We start from the raw sequence: 19,896 nt of genomic DNA on the forward strand, positions 1-19,896 counted from the left end.
TACCGTTCCCACTTTAAAACCTCCTGAAATGTTTCTTGGGCTCTCCCCTTAGCTTCCCCTCCCTCGCCCCCAATTCCATTGAGAACACAGGCAGCAGTGACTCCCAGACTACCAGGATCTCCGGGGGTCGTCCAGGTCCCACCTCCAATCTGCACCAACATTCCCCATCTGGAGCCAGATGCTGCCTGTCTTGTACCCCCAGTCACACACGTAGACCGTGTGAGAAACACTCAAGCCTGCGTGCACCCCGGCCAACCCCAGTATAACTGAATTGGCACGTTAGCACAAGAGCTAGTCTGTCATTTTAAGTCCTGATTTTGCTCCAAGTTCTTTTTTGTTTTTTTTTTCAGAGATTTTATTTTTTTCCTTTTTCTCCCCAAAGCCCCCCAGTACATAGTTGTATATTCTTCGTTGTGAGTCCTTCAAGTTCTGGCATGTGGGACGCTGCCTCAGCGTGGTTTGATGAGCAGTGCCATGTCCGCGCCCAGGATTCGAACCAACGAAACACTGGGCCGCCTGTAGCGGAGCGCATGAACTTAACCACTCGGCTATGGGGCCGGCCCCTCCAAGTTCTTTTTCTTCTCCTAAGCTTATACCCCCACCTCTCTTATGCAGCACAGCATATCCCTCTGATACAAGAATGATGTTAAATAGTAATGCCGACAATTCACCACATGCTACACTCTACCTGCCTTACCCCCGGGACCTCACACCCCATGCCCATTGCCTCAGGGACCTCATGCTCCACATCCATCATCTCAGGGACCTCACACTCCACCCGTGTGCTCCACACATTTAATGAACTTCACACAGGGAAGTCCTCCTCACTGGACTTAACCTTCTCCCCTTCCAGGTTCAGGGGGCATGGCAGGAGAGGACCGTCACCTGGGAGACTGTGATGCCACCCTTCCTAGCCAGCTCTTCTTTGGCTTCTTCACTGCGGTAAGGGTTGCTCAAATGGGAATAAAAATACTCATTCAGGAATTGTGTGGCCTGCTTGCTGAAATTCCACCAGTTACGCCTGCAAACATAGACAGACTCAGCCAGCATTAATACACTGGCTCTCTTGTAATGTCCCCTCATCCCCATCTATGATTTTCTAGAGGTTATAAAACCAGTCAACACTTCAATCGTCTTCCAAGAGGCTGTGTAAGGGCTACACCTGTGGCCACAGCGAGAGCCCGTGGACAAGCTTGGAGGCTCCCAGGACTTAAGCCCAAGCCAGCACTTGACTTGATTCTTCCTAAGACCCGACCTTGGGGTCACTGGCAGCAGATAGGGTCTGACCTGGCATCGAGGAACTGTGAGCACAGGGTCATCATGGCCTCACAGGTGCTCTGCTTCAGCTGCATCTGGATGGTGCTGAACTTGCCATGATGTCACTGACCATGCGCTTGATTTCCTGGGGTGAGACAGACCTCATCCTGCTCTGCTACCGGAGGAGGCTGGTGACGAGTGTGGTGAACTCAAGGCAGGCCTGGGGCGGAGACACGCACGCCAGCCTGGGACTACCCAGCAGGCTCGCTCAGGGCTCCACACAGAAGAAACGTTCATGGCTGTAGAGAAAGGGAAGGTGGAGGACGGGGTGTGGGGGCTTCTGAGGGGATGGAGGCAGGGGGCAGGCAAGAAGGGGACAACGTCCACCTAGTTCTGACTTTCTGGAAAACAAAGTTTAAAGTGTTTTCTTGGAAACAGGTTCTCTTAATACTATCAGCTACTAAGTGGCTTAAGTGCGCTAATATAACTCAGTTTAATCATTTCGTGTGGATATTTATTCATTAACCACTTGTCCCTTTCTCGTTCCCTATATAAGAGAGTAACCTTTTCTGGCAAAAATTCTCTAGTGAAAACTGAAGGAGCTCAAAAGATATCCTTGTAGGAATTTTCCTCACACACGGGGACCCTCACCATGTACTCAGACCCACTGGGTTGCAGCGAGGCTCTTTCTGAAGGAACTGAAAGAAAAGAGCCCCTTTTACCAGTTATCTGTTAGCCTTCCAGCTCAGAGACCCAATTCTCTAACAATCTTACTTGGTCTTCAAGAAGCACCAAATGTAAACTGTGGTTCCTGTGAGCCAGGGCAGCCTGAGCCCAGCGAGGACAGTGCTTGTGGGGCTGCGGACCCCTGCATCTGGTCCTTGCAGACTCTGGGCAGAAGCTACAGCAGCTGGGCCCTAGGGACAAGCCACTAGATCCACTCCAGAGTTGACTGCACTGACTGTTCCTTGTAAAGGCCCCTCCCCGGTCTGACCTCTCCTAGCCCAGAGTAGATAACGGAGGTCCTCCTCCCCGAGTCCCTCTGTTGATTCCATCTCCACAAACAACCCACCATCCGCCCCCTCCCTTAATGCCATTCCTGGACCTCTGCTGCACTGATCCCCCTCCTGCCCTCCATGATCTGCAGAGGAAAACCTTCTCCCCGCTGATCCATTGTGCACACCTGCAAGCCGACTACCTTCAAACACTATGTTTATCACACCAGTGTCTTGTGCAAAGACTTCAACACTCCCCGGCACCCACAGGTAAAACCTAGAATCTGACAGCTGGCACTCAGGGCTTTTCCTGACATCCTTCCAAACCCACCCTCATGAACTCTCCCTCTGCTGGGTCCTGCATGGCCCTCTGTCGGCACAGCAGACGCTCTGCTCCTGTCTCAGGTCTATTCAGCAGCTCCTCCCTGAGTGCCCATGGTCTAGGCTGAGAATTAGGAGTGGGCCGAGAGGGAGACACAGGACCCAGTCCTTCCCCACAGGGCCCGAGCATGCCCTGACACCTGGGGGTGGAGAGGCCACCTCCACACCTTCCATTATAGCTTCAATTGAACTAGGGAAAGGAGTGCTCAAGGTGGGAACATGCGGTTTAGTGAAGGAGTGTGTGCGTGTCCGTGTGTGTTCATGCATGTGTGTGCATGTAGGGGTGTGGGCTCGTGTGTGTGTCTGCATGCACATGTGTGCACGTGTGGCTCTGGGCTGCTGTGGAGCGTGGGGCAGTCTTTCTCTCATTCTTTTATGTATCCAACAGCAAGCATCTGAGAGCCCATCACAAGCCAGGTACCACATCAGGCGTTGGAGATTTTTAAAAATACGCCAAAAAAACCGTGGAACTTATTGTTTCCAAATGAAAACTCTCAAATTACAAAAAGAACACTGGAGCCTTTTCTCATTTCTCTTTGTGGAGTATGCGTTGGTGCAAGAGTTTGGAAATGCTGATTAACAGTGAAAAAGTGCATCTCCTCTGATCTCCAAATTCCTGTTCTAAGCATTTGTCCTACAGAAACACTGACACCTGTGGAGGCTGTATTTACAGGACGCACACGACCACACCGTCACTATGAAAAACTGAAACCACCCGGATGTCCATGAACAAGGAGACAACATGCCCGTCACATCCCAGGCCCTGTGGTGTTAACTGTGCGTCTTCTTGAGGTGCTGTTACAACAGGCATTCACGTGCCACAAGCTTGCTTTCTTTAAGGCTGTACACATTTGCAATATGTACATGTGTGAGTAAAAGCAAGACCTAAAACACCAGAAGTGACCCCGTGCCTTGGTCACCACGACCAGTCACAGCTGTGGACTTGGCCGAGCCGAGCGTATGTTGGGCTTCACCTTACCTGCTCACAAAGTGCCGAGTGCCCCCATCACCTGCTGCTCACTCGCAGCCCTGCGCCTCTCAGTACCGTGCATCTGTCCTCCCAGCGCACCAGCCTGGCCTAATTATTCTCATCAGACACTCATTACCATCAATTACAACAAGCTCATTTCTGGCTGATGGTTCCAGAGCATCTCAAATGTGCTCCTCAGCTTCCCCAGGGACCTCGACTGGCGGGCAGGCAGGCGGCTGTGGGAACCAGGAGCTCAGCTCAGGGACACCATCCATCAGAGGTGCTCAGAAGAAGAGGTGGAACTAAAATAAAGGCACCCCCGAAAACCATCAGATTTCCTTCTGTTCCCAACTTACTGAGGGGATAAAACCCCAGTAAGCCAAACAATGAAGTAAAATAAAATTGTGAATTTCAACATACTGTTTTTTGTAAGAAACAATATGGAACGGCTATGGACTGAATTGTTCCTTCCCCACTAAATTCACTTCTTGAAGCCCTAACCCACCCTGTGACTTGTGGAGACAGGGCCTGTGAGGAGATAATTAAGGTTAAATGTGGTCATAAGGGTGGAGCCCTGACCCGTAGGACCATGGCCTTCTAAGAGGATGAGAGCCCTCTCGCTCTCTCCCGACACCCACCGTGTGAGGCAGCCATCTGCAGACCAGGAGGAGAGCCCTCACTAGGAACTGAATCAGCTGGCACCTTGATCTTGGACTTCCAGCCTCCAGAACTGTGAGAAAATAAATTTCTCTTGTTTAAGCAGCCCCGTGCAGACTAAGACAGGAACATGACCCCAAGACGTTTTTATTTTTCTCCCCTAATGGAACAAAGACATGGCTGTTTGGGGGGAAGCCTCCTTCGCCCTGACCCCCGCCACTGCTGCCTGTCCCCTTGCCCATTCAGGAGTGCCCTTGCTTGGCAGCAGGACTGTGCTCCAGCTTCCTCCCATGCCAGGGTGGGAGGCTGGGCAGAGCCATCTCCAGGACCCCTACTGCACACAAGGGAGGAAGTCTAACCCATGGGTTGAGTGCCAGAGACATTCGATGTCCCGACTGGCCCCTTGGATCAGCCACCTCATGACTCTGTGGCTATAAAAGGGTCAGGCCACCAGCCACAGCCCTGGCTGTGAATGGAGCTGCTCTCAGCACCTGACGGGATGGGATAACATGGGACAGGCCTGGCCCAGAGCCAGCCAGGGCTTGGGCTTTGGAAGCCGGCCCCCCTCACCTGCACAGTGGGGTGGTCTCCATCACCTACCACCCGAGATGGATTAAGCTGTGAGAACCTGCCGCAGAAAGAGGCATTGAAGCCAAGTGAGAGGTGACCAAACTGTACTCCGAGGAGCCCTCCGATGACACACAGTCTGAGACTGGTGTTTGGACCTCAGGGTCAGGGTTTCGAGCCCCTGAGTTGCAAGTGTGTGCTGGGCACCCACATTTGCCACTTGTTCCGGTCACACCAGCCCCCACGTCCATCACCCTGCAGGCCAGTCCACAGCACCAGTCTGGAAGCAACAGCACCAGTGTCTCTTTCATTTGAGGGTGAGAATAATTATTAGGGAGAAAAGCTTGGGGACTCCTTGCTTCCAGAAACCTTTCAATGCTTCTTTGATCACTTGCTGAGCGCTGACTAAGTGCCGGGCATAAGCTGGGGCTCTGGGGGGTGGCAAGTAGCTGCTGCGGCCCCTGGAGAACCAGTCTCCTGCTGCTCTGTCTTGACAGGAACGGGGCCGCAGGGGTGGACCCGGCGTGGTCATCGAGACCTGTGCTGAGGTTAACGTTTCCTGTCCTCATTCATGAACTTGAGTGCAGCTTCTCCCAGCTCCAGTTTCTGTTTTAGTCAAAGCAGAGGTAATAAGGTAATTGTACAAGAAATTCTGGCAAGGAGCTAGTCCCAGTAACCACTATCATCTTTTGTGAGGGTGTTTCCTCCCTACACGATGCCTGTTAACAGAGGATGCGAAAAGGGGAGCAGGTGGTAAATAACTTTTTGTACTTGGACCCCAACTGCTTAAGAAAAAAAATGCTCCAGCTATTGGGAAGGTCTCAATGGCCTGCAATTGCTCTTTCTGATTCTGTCATTGTGTCTATTCCCTAGGGATGGACGCCAATGGAGCGTGTGCGTGGGAGTCTTTTCCTATCAGGGTCATTTCATCCATAGGCCAGAATTTTCCCAACGAACCTGACTCACCTGGGGAGCAGGAAAACTGCACGGCAGCCCCACACCCCCCAGAGGGCTCCCAGAGCTGGCAGGGGCTGCAGATCAGAGGCTTGGTCACTGTTAGGGAGACCGGTTTGATTCTGACTCGGTCAGTGCCAGTTATTGGTAACGGGGAGTTTCTGAGCCTTAATTCCTTTAAGTTGGGAATCATATGCATGAGGATTCAATGAGATCACCAGGGAAGTGTGGGACATGCTGTCCCCAGCACAGAGGCATCTTCGTACACAAGAACTCCTGCTGCTGGAAAAACCCCATCAGACCACGACTTGGAGGCCTAGGGGTGCCCCCCACACCCCCACCTGCATCCCACGAAGGTGCAAGTCTGTCTCTATTATCACTGTGTGGAACCACCCTGCTCTCTTGGGACTGTCGCTGTCGTGTTCACTGCCATCACCCCAGCTCCTGGAATGTGCTTGGCCTTGCAGAATCATGCTCCAGAAATAGGAATCTGTGCTAAGAAACGGCTCCCTGAAGGCCACCAGGTCACTATATGGAATGGCACTACTGGGCCCTCAAGGAAGAGAGAGCCCCTTTCCTCAACAAACTACTTTGGAGGAGAGACCCAGGAAAAGCCACCCACCCACCACATGGAGAACTCAGGATGGGAGCTCCATGAGGAAATCACACCCCAGCTTCATTTGTTTAAGCCACTTTGGCTTAAATAAGTGAACTGCAAATCAATGTCAGCAGCATCTCTGTGTGTGTATGTGCATAAATATATGAATCATAACCACAAGGATTTATCTCCGCACACATGTGCTTTCAAACTCTGTCACTGTAAATCAATGAAAGTGAAAATTCTATGTAAATGAACGTTCATGAAAATCTATCAATGTAAATCATCTCAGTAACCTAAAGGAGAGAACTCAAAAGATACAAAAAGAAAAAAATCTATTAAAACAATACCCATTAGTGATAAAAACCCTTAGCACACCAGGAATAGAAAGAACCCTCCTTAGTGTGATTAACAGGTCTCTCCAAACCACACAGCACCCTCAGGCTTACTGGGGACCTTTAGAGGCACTGCTTCAAGTCAGACACAGACTTGACTCAGCTCTGTCCTCAGGTGCTGGTCAAGAGGATGAGACCAGGAGCCCAGGAAGGACAGACGGGCAAGGCAAGGATGGGAGACGTGATCCACGTGCAGGCTAAAGGGTGTCCCTGTGTTGGGGAAGTCGCCCAGGGAGTCACTGATGTCACCAATAACTCCCTCCTAACCCTCTACCCCAGCCCTAAACTGGCCCCTAGGCGGGGTCAGTGCTCAACAATGGCATTCTATGTGGCTGGCCCCCGACACCATCAAGGGCCATTTCACATTCTTGTTTCCTGGAGATGACGAGTCCTTAACCTAAATGAGGAGACTTTGGGAACACAGACTGTTAGTGTTGAAAACTGCCTGCATTGACCTTTCAAGCGACGTTCTCTAGGTCAGTTCATTCAAGCAGCGTTCTAGATGAAGCCTCATTTTAAGTCACTTTGTCTTAACTTTGTCTTAACTGAACTTTGTCAGTCCCACAGGACTTTACGCAGAATATTCCTTTAACAGTCGTCAGCTTCTGAAATCATGGATGCCATGCACACTAGATACTCGCCAACCCACGGGAGTATCACACCGTGCAAATTGCCATCATTTCTAATTAATCCTTAATTAAAATACATCACAATCTAAGTGCTGAAGCCTCAACCAAATATGCAAATTAATTTTTATTTCAGTATACTTATGCATTTGTTCATTAAAGCTCTGCAATTCTGTAATAAAGTACTGTATGAACTGCTGATGCAAAGTAAAAATGATATACAGTTTAAGTTTGTTTTCCTTGCGTGTGGCAATGAGGCAAAAGGAAAAGCGAGCAAAATGCTTTAATATAAAACTTGGCCAGGTAAAATGTCTAGAAAACTAGTCCATACTCTCCTATGGGCTTTGAGAACATTTAAGAGCAAGAGCTAAGAAAAACACCACTTATGGACAGTTTCTATCTACATTAAACAATTTTATTTCTCATCCAAAGAAATCCTCTGATTTCAACTGAACAATACCTAATGGGAGCCATGAGGAAAGGCCTAGAAGCTTCAGAAGCTGGGCCACCATCACCCAACGTGTGACCTTTATTTTTCTGAGTCCTGCTGCACAGGGAGGTGACCAGTCCAGCAACACGCATGTCAACTATGTCCTACCCGTTCCCAGGCTGGGAATCAGATTTTTAGGCTGGCCAATGCCCTAACTACGCTATTAGGAATTGTCCCAGGAACTGGTGTTAAGCAGGTTCTAGGTGACAGGACAAAGGAGCATCTTCTGTCAAGAAAGATTAGTCACTCCCGTGCTACCACCAAGTTTACTGACACCTACCGTGAGCTGAGACGCACAGCAGGCATGCCTGTGTTTTCTTGGGCTGTCGCTCTGGGGAGAGAATCAGAAAACAAGCCAGAAACAAAAGCACAAGACAATTTCAGTCGATGGTTAGGCCCTAAGAAGAAACCTGAACAGGGTAAGAGAGGCTGCAAGAGAGTGCTGCTTCACGAGTCCCTGTGTGTACTGAGGCCGTAAGCTACAGGCTCACTCTGTATTAGAGACGTGGCCCTGCCCAAAACCCTGTGGTCCTCGAGCTGTTTTTATAACAGTCTGATTGAGACATAATTCAAACGGCATAGAATTCACCCATGTAAAGTATAATTCAGTGGTTTCCAGTAGATCCACAAGGTTGTGTAACCACTACCACTATCTAACATTTTTACCACCCTAAAAAGCAACCTCGTCCCTGTTAGCAGTGACTCCCCATTCCCTCACTTCCAGCCCTTGGCAGCCACTAATCTCTTTCTGCCTGTTCTGGAAACTTCATATAAATGGAATCATATACTCTGTGGCCTTCTGTGTCTGGCTTTTTTCACTCAGCATAAAGTTTTCAAGGTTTATTCACGTTATAGCATGTATCAGAGCTTCGTTTCTTTTTACGGCTGAATAATTTGATTATATAGATGGACTACGTCTGGTTTCTCCAGTCATCATGGACGTTGGGTTTTTTTCATAATGCTTGATCTGTACGTTTGTTTAAAATAATCCACCTGTCTGTTCAACAGAACTTTCCTAATGTTCTGGACCTATGCTGTCTAATACAGGAGTCACCAGCTATATGAGGCTACTGAGCACTTGAAATGTGGCTTTAATTGTATTTAATTTTAATGATTTCAAATGTAAATAGCCCCCGTGGAGACCAGCGGCTGTGTGGCAGGGACCACAGCTCCGCACAGTCTACAGCTGCACAGGAGCAGTTAGGATTGGAGGCTCAATTCACCAGTCACCCTGAGACTCGGGGCTGGGAAAGGACGTTCCAGGCAACCTGGGAAATAGCTCCCCAGCTCTAGGAGATCCACTCCCAGCACAGCCCTAAGGAAATGTGGTACATGGGACTCAGCCCTGGGGAACAGTCAGTCAGAAAAGAGATCCGAGTTCCAGAAGTCACACGCTGGCCCAAAGGGTAACTGCTGGGACAGACCCAGCCAGAAGGCTGGACCTACAGATCATGATTTTGCAATTGCAACAGACCTAACTAGCTGATGAGGAAGGGAAACAAAGGTAAACAAACCTGCCGGATTACTTTTGCCTGACAGCTCCTAGCTGGGCCAGTGAACACTGGTCAGTAAATAATAGGTGTTCCCTATTATATTATGAATTATTTACATTCTTTCCTCTGAAAGGCAGCCATTGGTTCCCCCGCGGCACAGCAAGGGTTCCTTGGCCCGAGAGCAAGGCTGGTGGAGCTGGGACTTCTCGTTCCTCAGTGACACAGTGACCCCAAAACCAACCAAACTGAGGCACAGATGTGCTCTTGAGACCAGCTTGGGGGACAGTCACAGCCAGAAGACAAAGCAGGTCCCTCTGTGTGAACTGCCCTGATACCCAGTGGCTCTTCAAGGGGCTTCCTGCACACACAGGGTCCAAACTGCCTGCACACCCGCAATCCAAGGTCCAAAGGCTTTTGTACAAGTTAGCACGCAAGTGCATCTGGAGGCAGAGCCTGTGTAAGAATGTTCCTGCTCTGTGCTAAAAGCCATCGTTTGAATGCAGGCTCTGCCTCAGTCCTCATCAACATAATGTAGCTAAAACCCAAACAATTCCGAATCCTGTAATACACCTAGCCCCTACGGTTTCGGGAAAGGGATGGGGCCAGTATGCATTTGGTCTTCCCAGCTAAATTCAGAACTCTCCAAAAAGGATTTATTTTGTACTCCTCAGGACAACTCCTCTAGATACAAAGAAAGACTGCTGTTTTTCGGGGTTTTTTTTCTTTTTGCTGAGGAGATTAGCCTTGAGCTGACATCTATTGCCAATCTTCCTCTTTTTGCTTGAGGAAGTTTAGCCCTGAGCTAACATCTGTGCCCATCTTCCTTCGCTTTATATGTGGGTCACAGTGACAGTATGGCTGACGAGTGGTGTAGGTCTGTGCCAGGGATCCGGGCACTGAAGCGGAGTGTGCCAAACTTAACCACTATGCCATGGGGCCCGCCCCAGGACGTCTGTTTTAAGGGAAGGATTTTGGAGGGAGGGGCCACTCCTAGAATGCCCTTGGCTTTCTTAGACTGCCTTAGGCAGGACCACCCAGACACTGCAGAGAACACAGGTGGAGCGCCTGCCTGCACACCGACCTGGAAGATGCACTCGTGTCCCTCCCACAGGCTGGAGGAAGCATCGGAAGGCAACTCACCCTGGAACTCATGAGGCAGTGCTTCCAGGAACATCTGCCAACACTAGGTCTACGTGGCAAGTGGCTTTCTTTTCAGAATGATATGAACAATAAGCCTTGTGTTCTCAGTCAGGCCCCATTCATTCAGTCTTCCTGAACCTCGTAAAGTGAACAGGATGAAAAGGATTTCACTTAATAGGTATCATCAGCAGAAAGTCTTCATTCAACAAAAACGTGAGGGACTTGCACTGCATGCCAGGAACTAAGACAGTCCTAGATCACAGGACACCCTAGACCTTGCGCTGGCTAAGGGAGACAGATGGCAGAGGCCAGGAGCCATCATGGATGCAGTGAGGGCAGTGGACTCAAAGACAGCCTGCAGGGTGGGGGGTGGGATGGGAGCCACAGGCAGTGAAGCACAGGGAGGGTTCCCTTCCTGAGCCAGGACAGGGTGCAACTTGGTTGTGGCTTAATGGGGTGCAATGGTCTGTCTCTGGAGCTTCACTCTGCTTATCTGTAAAACAGGAGTAAGTGTCTGCTCCCAGGCCGCTGGAAGGTTGGGGCGTTAATGCAGGGAAGCATGGAGCTCCAACAATGGCCACTGGGGGTGGGGGGTGTTCAAATGCTCTGCGCAGGTTTGGTCTTTAATGAAATGCCGAAGACTTTAGCCAGAGGGGAAATGTGATAAATGTGAGTTAAATCAAGAAGGAGACGTGCGATCTTCCCTTGTGGGGCCATCCCCGCACCTGCAAGCTCAAAATGCACCCACACCCTGCACACTGATGTTTGAGTCAGTTGGAGGAAAGGAAGCATGACTTTTGGAAGCAATGCCCAGATGTAATGTGTGTGGCTTGTGCTCTGAGCCCCACAGCCTCCTTGGGACTCAGCCTGGGGTGAGTCAGAAGCCCCAAGCACGGCCCTTGCGCCCTGGGAGGATGGGACAGGGTGACTGAGTGGCTAAAATGGACACCTCAGCCTGCTCTGGTGGTAGCAGGTATCAATCCCTTCTTTTTCTCCTGAAACTGCTGAGTCGGAAGCTGATGGACAGCTGCAGTCATATATGTACATACAGAATCAGACGGAGCAAAGAATGAGATGTGCCCAGACTGCGCATCCACAGCTCTCCAGTTTCCTGTTCAGGTCCAGCGCTGCACTGATAGGAAAAAGGTCATTAAGAACTAAAGCTTTCTGAGACAACACTAGATTAAATTACTTTTAAATATCACTTTTCAGGGGCTGGCCCCATGGCCGAGTGGTTAAGTTCATGGCGGCCCAAGGTTTTGCCAGTTCAGATCCTGGGCGCAGACCTAGAATGGCTCATCAGGCCACGCTGAGGTGGTGTCCCACATAGCAGAGCCAGAAGGACCTACAACTGGAATATACAACTAGGTACTTGGCCGGGGGTGGGGGGGGCGGGGGAGGGTTGGGGAGAAGAAGAAAAAAGATTGGCAACAGATGTTGGCTCAGGTGCCAATCTTTAAAAAAGAAAAAAAGACTTTTTATTACTACTAATTCTGTATTTTGCAAAGCTAGTTGTTATCAATAAAAACCTTAGGGGCTCACACATCCAAGGAGCTATGATGACACAGCCAACTGCTGAGGGCAGTGGGGAGCCCCCAAAGGGCTGTTTTTTCCTGGGGACCAGTGGGGATGAGGCCAGGGGACAGCTCACCTCAGTGAGAGGCACCCATGCTAGCCAATTTTTATCAGGGTGATCAACATCACACAGTGCAACAGTACTAAGGAGCATGTGGCTATGGTTGGTGTCTCCAAGGGCTGGGCGTGTCCCCTGCAGGCACTTTCTTCAGCCTACAGGACTTGGGTTTTGCTGCCCAGCGGTTGCAGGAGCACTGCTCATCCAGTTCATACAGAACTCTGAAGGGAGTGCTGCAAGAGGCTGAGGGCAAACTTACCTAAACTAAAAAAAAGCCCAACCTTCGTACTTCCATTTACTGGAAGCCATAATATCTGCTCCTCATCATTTAAATAAGGAGGGGCCGGCCCGTGGCTGAGTGGTTAAGTTCGTGCGCTCCGCTTCAGCGGGCCAGGGTTTCACTGCTTCAAATCCTGGGCGTGGACATGGCACCACTCATCAAGCCATGCTGAGGTGGCATCCCACATGCCACAACTAGAAGGACCCACAACTGAAAATTCACAACTGTGTGCCAGGGGGCTTTGGGGAGAAAAAGGAAAAGTAAAATCTTTAAAATACATACATACATGCATACATAAATAAATAAATAAGGAACAGACATGACAGGCTGTCAGACATTCAAACGCCCTGCAGGGCGAGAGGGTGTCTGTGGAGGAGGATGACCTGGCTTTGGGTGTTAGAGGCCAAGAAAGGTGAGGAGGGTGTCACAGGGCAGCTGCCTGCAGAAGTGGGCTGGTTGGTGGGGGACAGGGGTCAGGGGCCGAGGGGGCGAAGAGTGCATGTCCGGGAGGAGGATTTGGTGTACATGAGAAGGGAGGGAACGGACTAATTAAATAAGCAAAAGTTCTGAGGATAATGGGAGCAGAGTTCTTGCTATCAGAGAAAGGAGATACAAATCTGGGAAGAGAGAAAAACAGGATGACCCTGTGGTGTTGAACTAGAATTAAAGATATTGGAATGAACTCATGGTTTTCAATATATACAGATATAGAAAAAATAGATATGCATGTGTGTGTGTGTACACACAGGAAGTTACTACCCACAAATATTCCTTAGCTGTGTCTTCTGAGAGTGACTAGAGTAGCAACACCTCAATAGCACTGAGCACACTGAGGGCCAAGATCTACTCTAAACGGAGGCTGGGCTCCTGGAGAAATGGCTACTTCTGGCTGGGGCAGAGAGAGGAGAATAGGAGCCTGGAATGTGTTATGGCAGCAGATAAGGGAAAGCTCAAAGGATGACAGAGACATGTCAGAGGGACACGAAGCCAGCTTGAAGGGGCTCCCACTAGCCACATCTGGGACAGTCTGAGCATCAAAATGAAGGATGATAGTAACTGACTGTGATAAAATAGGATTCTATAATCTATACTGATACAAAACACAAAAATGAATAAATGAAAAATTTAACGAGGGATGGAGTCATTTACATAGTCTCAGAGTACCTCCCAACAGAACGCTTATCACAAAGAGAAAGGGAGCAACTTCAAAAAGGAGAAGTCTGGCAGAGACCATCTCACTTGTGTGATCAAAGTTAATGTCCCTAGTAGGGGACAGACTGAATGTGGGTACCACTGACCAGCCTCTGCATGACAACAGGGTGTTGTCTAATTTTGAGGATGCACAGAGGAAATGTAACCTTAAGGAAACATCAGATAAGTCCAAATGGAGCGGCCTGCCTGTGATCTTCCAAATGGTCAAGGTCATGAAAGTCAAGCAAAGATGCGGGCTTGTCACAGATGGAAAAAGACCAAAGAGACATGATGACTAAATGCAACATGAGATTCGGACCTGCATCCTTTTCCATAAAGGACATTATTAGGACGAGTGGCAGAGCTTGAATAAGGTCTGAGGATTCCATGGGAGTGGCGTATCAATGTTCCTTTCCTGACCGTGAGGGTTGTCCTGTAAGCAGGAGAATGTCTTTGTTCTGGACACACACTCAAGCGTGCATGGGTCATGGGGCATCATGGTAGCAAGTTACTAGCAAATAGTTCAGGAAGAAAACTTATTTGCACTGTTCTTGTAAATCTTTGATTGTTTCAAACTAAAAAGTTAAACACACAAACAAACCTATGAAGACAAATGTGGACGACTCAAGCTACAAGACTGAGGAACTGTCACGTATCGATAGAGATCAAGCAGACACGTGGACTAAATGCAACATGGGAGTCTGGACCAGAATGAGAACATTAAGGGAAAAAGTGGGGAAAGCCGAGTAAGATCTGCCGTGCAGAGATAGAGCATTGTACCGAGGTTCATTTCCTGATTTCGATCATTGCAGTGTGGTTCTGAAGGTGGTTGACCTTAGAGGAAGCTGGGAGAAGGATACAGCAGAACTCTCTATACTATTTTTTCAACTTTTCTGCAAATCTAAAATTAATTAAAAATAAAAAGACTTTTTTTAAAAACAAAAAGGTTTGCAGTGGCAGAAGCCATTCAAGGGGATGACTTTGGATGCTTCAAACAAACAAAACAAAATTGTTATGATACTACCTTTTTTTATCATCTTTTCCTTTTCCAAAACAACTGAATGCCACGGTGCCTCTTAGGTATTGCTTAAGACGAATGCAGCTGCTTGTCACACATTGGCAAAAGTACTTCTCCAGTTATAAACTGCAAAATAAATGCATGTGATGCACCAAAAAGCAGGGCACTGACAAGACAGAAATGAACCATCTGAACCATCCACGGCCAGAGAGAGATGGATGAACAAGAAGGCTCATGATGCACATTAGGGCCAAGCCAGGACCCGAGGTGCGTGGTTGTCGACTTCCTGGATCCATGCAGGAAGTGTCTTCTCAACCGCCTACCTGTCTTTTCCTTGATCTCACAGAGCACACTGAAGACAGCAGGCTTCATCCGATGGCAATTCAGAGCATACTTTCTGAAAGAAGGGCAACAGAGGAGCATATGAGAGAAAGAGTGACACTGTCCACCAGGGTAAAGCTCCTCCATATTGAGCCTGCCAGTTCTGTTGAAAATCCTTTATGAAGGTACAGTACAAGAGCATTTCATATGAATTCAATCTGTGCAAGATTCAAATACAGCAATATACAAAAATTCAAAACATTTCCCTTTATATGTAGAATTTTAAACAATGCAAATAATGCAAATTTAAACAATGAAGTAACTCACTAAGAACTATGAAATTTCAAGGTCCAATGATCTGAGAGCAGCACACTTTGGAGCATAAGCAGACACCAGCCATCCTATCCCAGTGGTGTGCAACGTTAATGTAGCAGGTGTTCACTGAGCAGCTACTACATGCCACACACCATTCTAGTGTCACAGAGACAGACAGACAAGGTTCCTACCCATGTGGCAGTTAAGATGGAGTAGGTGAGAGACACCAAACACACACACAAACAAAACCATCAGCCGTGCCAGGTACTTCGTGGTGACTTTACTAGAGTGATGACTAGAAGACATCGTAGTTTGCATGTCTCTAAGGTGACATCACAGCTGAGATTGGAATGACAAAAAGTCACGCCAGAAAAGGGCTGAAGAGGGTAATAATTTAAGCAGAGGAAACAGCCAATGCAAAGGCCCTGAGTGAGAACACACTTGGCTTTTTAAGAGACCAGTATGCTGTAGGGTAAGGGGTGAGGGAGAGAGCCACGCGGTGAAGTTAGAGAGACAAATGGGGCCGACTGAAAGTCTTGTAAGTCAGGGGAATGACTCTGGCTTTTTTTTGCCTGTGATGGGAACTGTGGTTGGCAGAATGGTCCCCAAAGACGTCCATGTGCTAATCCTCGGAACCATGAATACGTTACCTTACAAGGGAAAAAGAACTCTGCAGACATGATTCAGGTCTTGCCCAGCTGTGGTCAGCAAAAGAGATGTGATGACATAGGATCAGAGAGGCTATGCTGTTGACTTTGCAGATGGAGGAAGGGATTACCAGCCAAGGAACGCTGGGAGCCTCAACTAGTTGGAAAAGGCAGGGAAACGGATTCCCCCCAGAGCCTCCAGAAGGAAAGCCCTGCCGACACCTTGATTTTAGTCCAGTGAGATCCATGTGGGATTTGTAACCTACATAAATGGAAGATAACAAGTTTGTGGGGATTTTTTTGGTGAGGAAGATTGGCCCTGAGCTAACACCTGTGCCAATCTTCCTCTATTTTTATGTGGGATGCTGCCACAGTGTGGCTTGACGAACAGTGCTAGGTCTGTGTCTGGGATCCGAACCTGTGAACCCCAGGCCGCCAAAGTGGAGCGCATGAACTCTACAACTATGCCACTGGGCTGGACCCAAGTTTGTCTTTTTTAAGCCACTACATCTGTGGTCATTTGTCACAGTGGCAACAGAAAACTAATACAGGAAGCAATGGAGGATTTTACAGAGTGGTTATCACATGACATGATTTGCATCTTTATTAGTGATTTTTTTTTGGAGGAGATTAGCCCTGAGCTAACATCTGCCACAAATCCTCTTTTCTTTTTTTTGCTGAGGAAGACGGGCACTGAGCTAACATCTGTGCCCATCTTCCTCTACTTTATATGTGGAATGCCTACCACAGCATGGCTTGACAAGCAGTGTGTAGGTCTGCACCTGAGATCCGAATCCGCAAACCCCGGACCGCTGAAGTGGAATGTGCGAACTTAACCACTGTGCCACCAGGCTAGCCCCTATTAGTGTTGATTTTTTGAGATGTAATTCACATATGATAAAATTCAATCTTAAAAGTATACATACAGTTCAGTGGCAACCTTCACCAACTATCAAATTCCAGAACACTTTCATCACCCCCAGAAGAAACCCTGTCCCCATTAGTAGCCACTCCACATTCTCCCCTCCTCCCATCTGGCAACTAATCTTCCTGTCTCTACAGATTTGTCTCTTCTGGACATTTCATATAAATGGAATCATACAGAATGTGGTCTTTTGTTACTGACTTCTTTCACACAGCGTGTCCTTTGTATGGATATATTTTGTATTTCTCTTCATCAGTTGACAGACTTTTGGGTTGTTTCCACTCTTTCGCTTTTATGAATAATGCTGCTACTAACATTTATGTATAAGTTTTTGTGTGAGCATATGCCTAGGAAGAATTGCTGGGTTATATGGTAACTCTATGTTTAATTTTTTGAGGAAATGCCAAACTTTCGCAAAGTGGCTGCACCATTTTACATTCCCATCAGCAACTTACAAGGGTTCCAATTTCTGCACATCCTCACCAACACGTGCTATTGTCTGTTTCATTATGGCCACCCCATTGGGTATGAGGTGGTATCACTGTGGTTTTGATTTGCAATTCTCTAATGGCTAAAGATATTGAGCATCTTTTCATGTGTTTATCAGCCACTCTTTTTGGAGAAATGTCCATTCAAATCTTTTGCTCACTTTTTAATTGGGTTTTCTTTTTATCATGAGTTGTAAGAGTTCTTTATACATTCTGGATACTAGACCTTTCTCAGATATATGACTTGCAAGTCTTTTCTCCCATTCTGTGATTGTCTTTTTACTTTCTTGACAGTGTCCTTTGAAGCACAAAAGTTTATCTTTTTTTTTTTTTTTAAAGATTGGCACCTAAGCTAACAACTGGTGCCAACCTTCTTCTTCTTCTTTTTTTAATTCTTCTCCCCAAAGCCCCCCCCATACATAGTTGTATATTCTAGCTGTGAGTGCCTCTGGTTGTGGTATGTGGGACACCACCTCAGCATGGCCTCATGAGCAGTGCCATGTCCGCCCCCAGGATCCAAACCCATGAAACCCTGGGCCACTGAAGCAGAGTGCACGAACTTAACCACTTGGCCATGGGGCTGGCCCCCAAAATTTATCATTTTGATGAAATCCAATTTATCTATTTTTCCTTTTGCTGCTTGTGCTTAAGGTGTCATATCTAAGAAACTGTTACATAACTCAAGGTTACAAAGATTTATGCCGATGTTCTCTTTCAATAGTTTTATAAGTTTAGCTCTGACAGATAAGTATTTGATCCGTCTGAGCTAATTTTTGTATATGGTATTAGGTAAGGGTCCAACTTCATTCTTTTGCATGTGGAGATCCAGTTTTCCCAGCACATTTGTTGGAGAGACTATTCTTTCCCCACTGAATGGTCTTGGCACCCTTGTAGAAAATCAGTTGGCCACAGATGTATGGGTTTATTTCTGCACTTTCAATTATATTCCATTGATCAATTTGCCTATCCTTAAGTGAACTGCATTTCAAAAAGATCACAGTGGCTGCTCTGTGGAAAATGGACTAGAAGGCAAACGTGGAACCAGGAACACCAATGTGGAGGCTACTACACACTGGAATAGTCCAGAAATGGCGCTGGCTTAGTTAACAGTTATGGTAGCAAACATAAAAAGTAAACAGATCTTTGACTTGGGGGATGGAATTAACAAGACCTCCTGACAAACTGACGTGGGGTTTTAGGGAAAGAGGAGATTCAATGATAGCTACTAGTTTTAGGCCTGAGCAACTGGATGGATGGAGACACCATTAACTACAATAAAGGAGACTGGAGGACAGCAGGTTTTGGGGAGGAGGGTCTGGAAAGGAGAGCTGTACTTTGATAAGGTTACACTTGAGTACCTATGGGCTACCCAAGAGGACGTATCAGATAGACAGCTGGGCACATGGACATGGACTCAAGGCTGAAGATAATACAAAGATGGGGAGTCCTGGGCATAGAGATGGCACTTAAAGCCCTGAGACTTGAGGAAATCACCATAGGAGAATGTAGACAGAGAGGGGCCCAGGCACACAGACTTGTAGAGATGAAGCAGAGAAGAGTCTGCAGAGGAGACTGGGACCAAACTGCCGGTGAGGAGGAACCAAGAAAAACAGTTTCAAGGAGAGAAGAGTACTCTGTGAGAAATGCTTCTGAGACGCGAAGCAGGAGAAGAACGCAGAAGAGATCTTGGATTTAGCAACATGGAGGTCACTGGTGACTCAGCAGTGGGAGGGAGAAGGGAGGAGTAGGGAGAAGGGAGAAGAGGGAGGAGAAGCTTGGGAAAGAATAGGTGGAGGAGGAGAGGAAGCGGAAGCAGCAACCACAAACTCTTTGAGATCTGATCATAATGGAGAGTAAAGAAATGTAGCAGCTGCTAAAAGAAAGGGTGTGTAGTAATCATGTTTTTTATTTTCTGTATTTTATGATGCTTTGACCTCTTAGGGCTAGCTAATTCCAGATATAGCAAACAGCTTGCCTGAGAGCGTGCCTTTCACATGCAAACCCAAATCCAAAGGCAATATGCCCAACCACCTCCTTTCTCTAACTCTCAGCACCAGCCAATATTCTCCCGGCTGTAAATCACCCCAGGGCCAGGTACCAGACAACTAGAAACCACCCCTATAGCCCAGAGCCTGCAGAAATTATTTAAACTATTCCAATTTAAACTTGCTTAAACTTGCCAACTCTGCCTTGTCCAGTCCTTCCTGCAGAAATCACAATTAAAGCTCTGGGCCATGCTTCCCCTCACTCCTGCCTCCTGACAGATTCAGGTGCTTCCCCATGTGGCCCTGCACACCTCCATGGGAACTGTAAGTAATAAACTCTTTTTTCAAAGTTGTCTTGATGTCTCTCATCTTACCATACCTGATTAAAACAAATCCCAAGTACAGATCAAGGTAGGGTGAGTCAAGGAAGATTTTTTGTTATTGTTGTTTCTTTGTGTGTTTTTAAAGACAGAATACACTAGCACATGTTTACACGCCAAAAAGCCAGCCTAGAAGGAGAATTTTTATTTATTTTTATTTTTTAAAGATTGGCACCTGAGCTAACAACTG

At 47.7% G+C, this 19,896-nt stretch overlaps 1 long non-coding RNA gene across 9 annotated transcripts in view; it reads right to left on the reverse strand.

Annotated features, from left to right (window-relative positions):
• Positions 1-330: 330 nt before the first annotated feature.
• LOC103561323 (uncharacterized) overlaps positions 331-19,896 on the reverse strand; it is a 30,066-nt gene continuing 10,500 nt past the window's right edge. Inside the window, exons 2-12 of one of the 9 annotated variants that reach the window (XR_011530294.1) lie at positions 14,969-15,042; positions 14,652-14,771; positions 11,573-11,655; positions 10,524-10,661; positions 8,171-8,221; positions 4,831-5,433; positions 4,242-4,333; positions 3,613-3,905; positions 1,288-1,556; positions 886-1,021; positions 331-516 (exon numbers count right to left, since the gene is read on the reverse strand). This is a non-coding gene — a long non-coding RNA (uncharacterized lncRNA). Of the gene's footprint in view, positions 517-885; positions 1,022-1,287; positions 1,557-3,612; positions 3,906-4,241; positions 4,334-4,391; positions 5,434-8,170; positions 8,222-10,523; positions 10,662-11,472; positions 14,529-14,651; positions 14,772-14,968; positions 15,043-19,896 lie in introns of those variants that run through there. The other 8 variants (XR_011530297.1, XR_011530289.1, XR_011530293.1 and 5 more) reach the window with 8 other exon arrangements.

The sequence above is a fragment of the Equus przewalskii genome, chromosome 20, assembly GCF_037783145.1.
Source record: "Equus przewalskii isolate Varuska chromosome 20, EquPr2, whole genome shotgun sequence".
NCBI classification, from domain to species: Eukaryota; Metazoa; Chordata; class Mammalia; order Perissodactyla; family Equidae; genus Equus; species Equus przewalskii.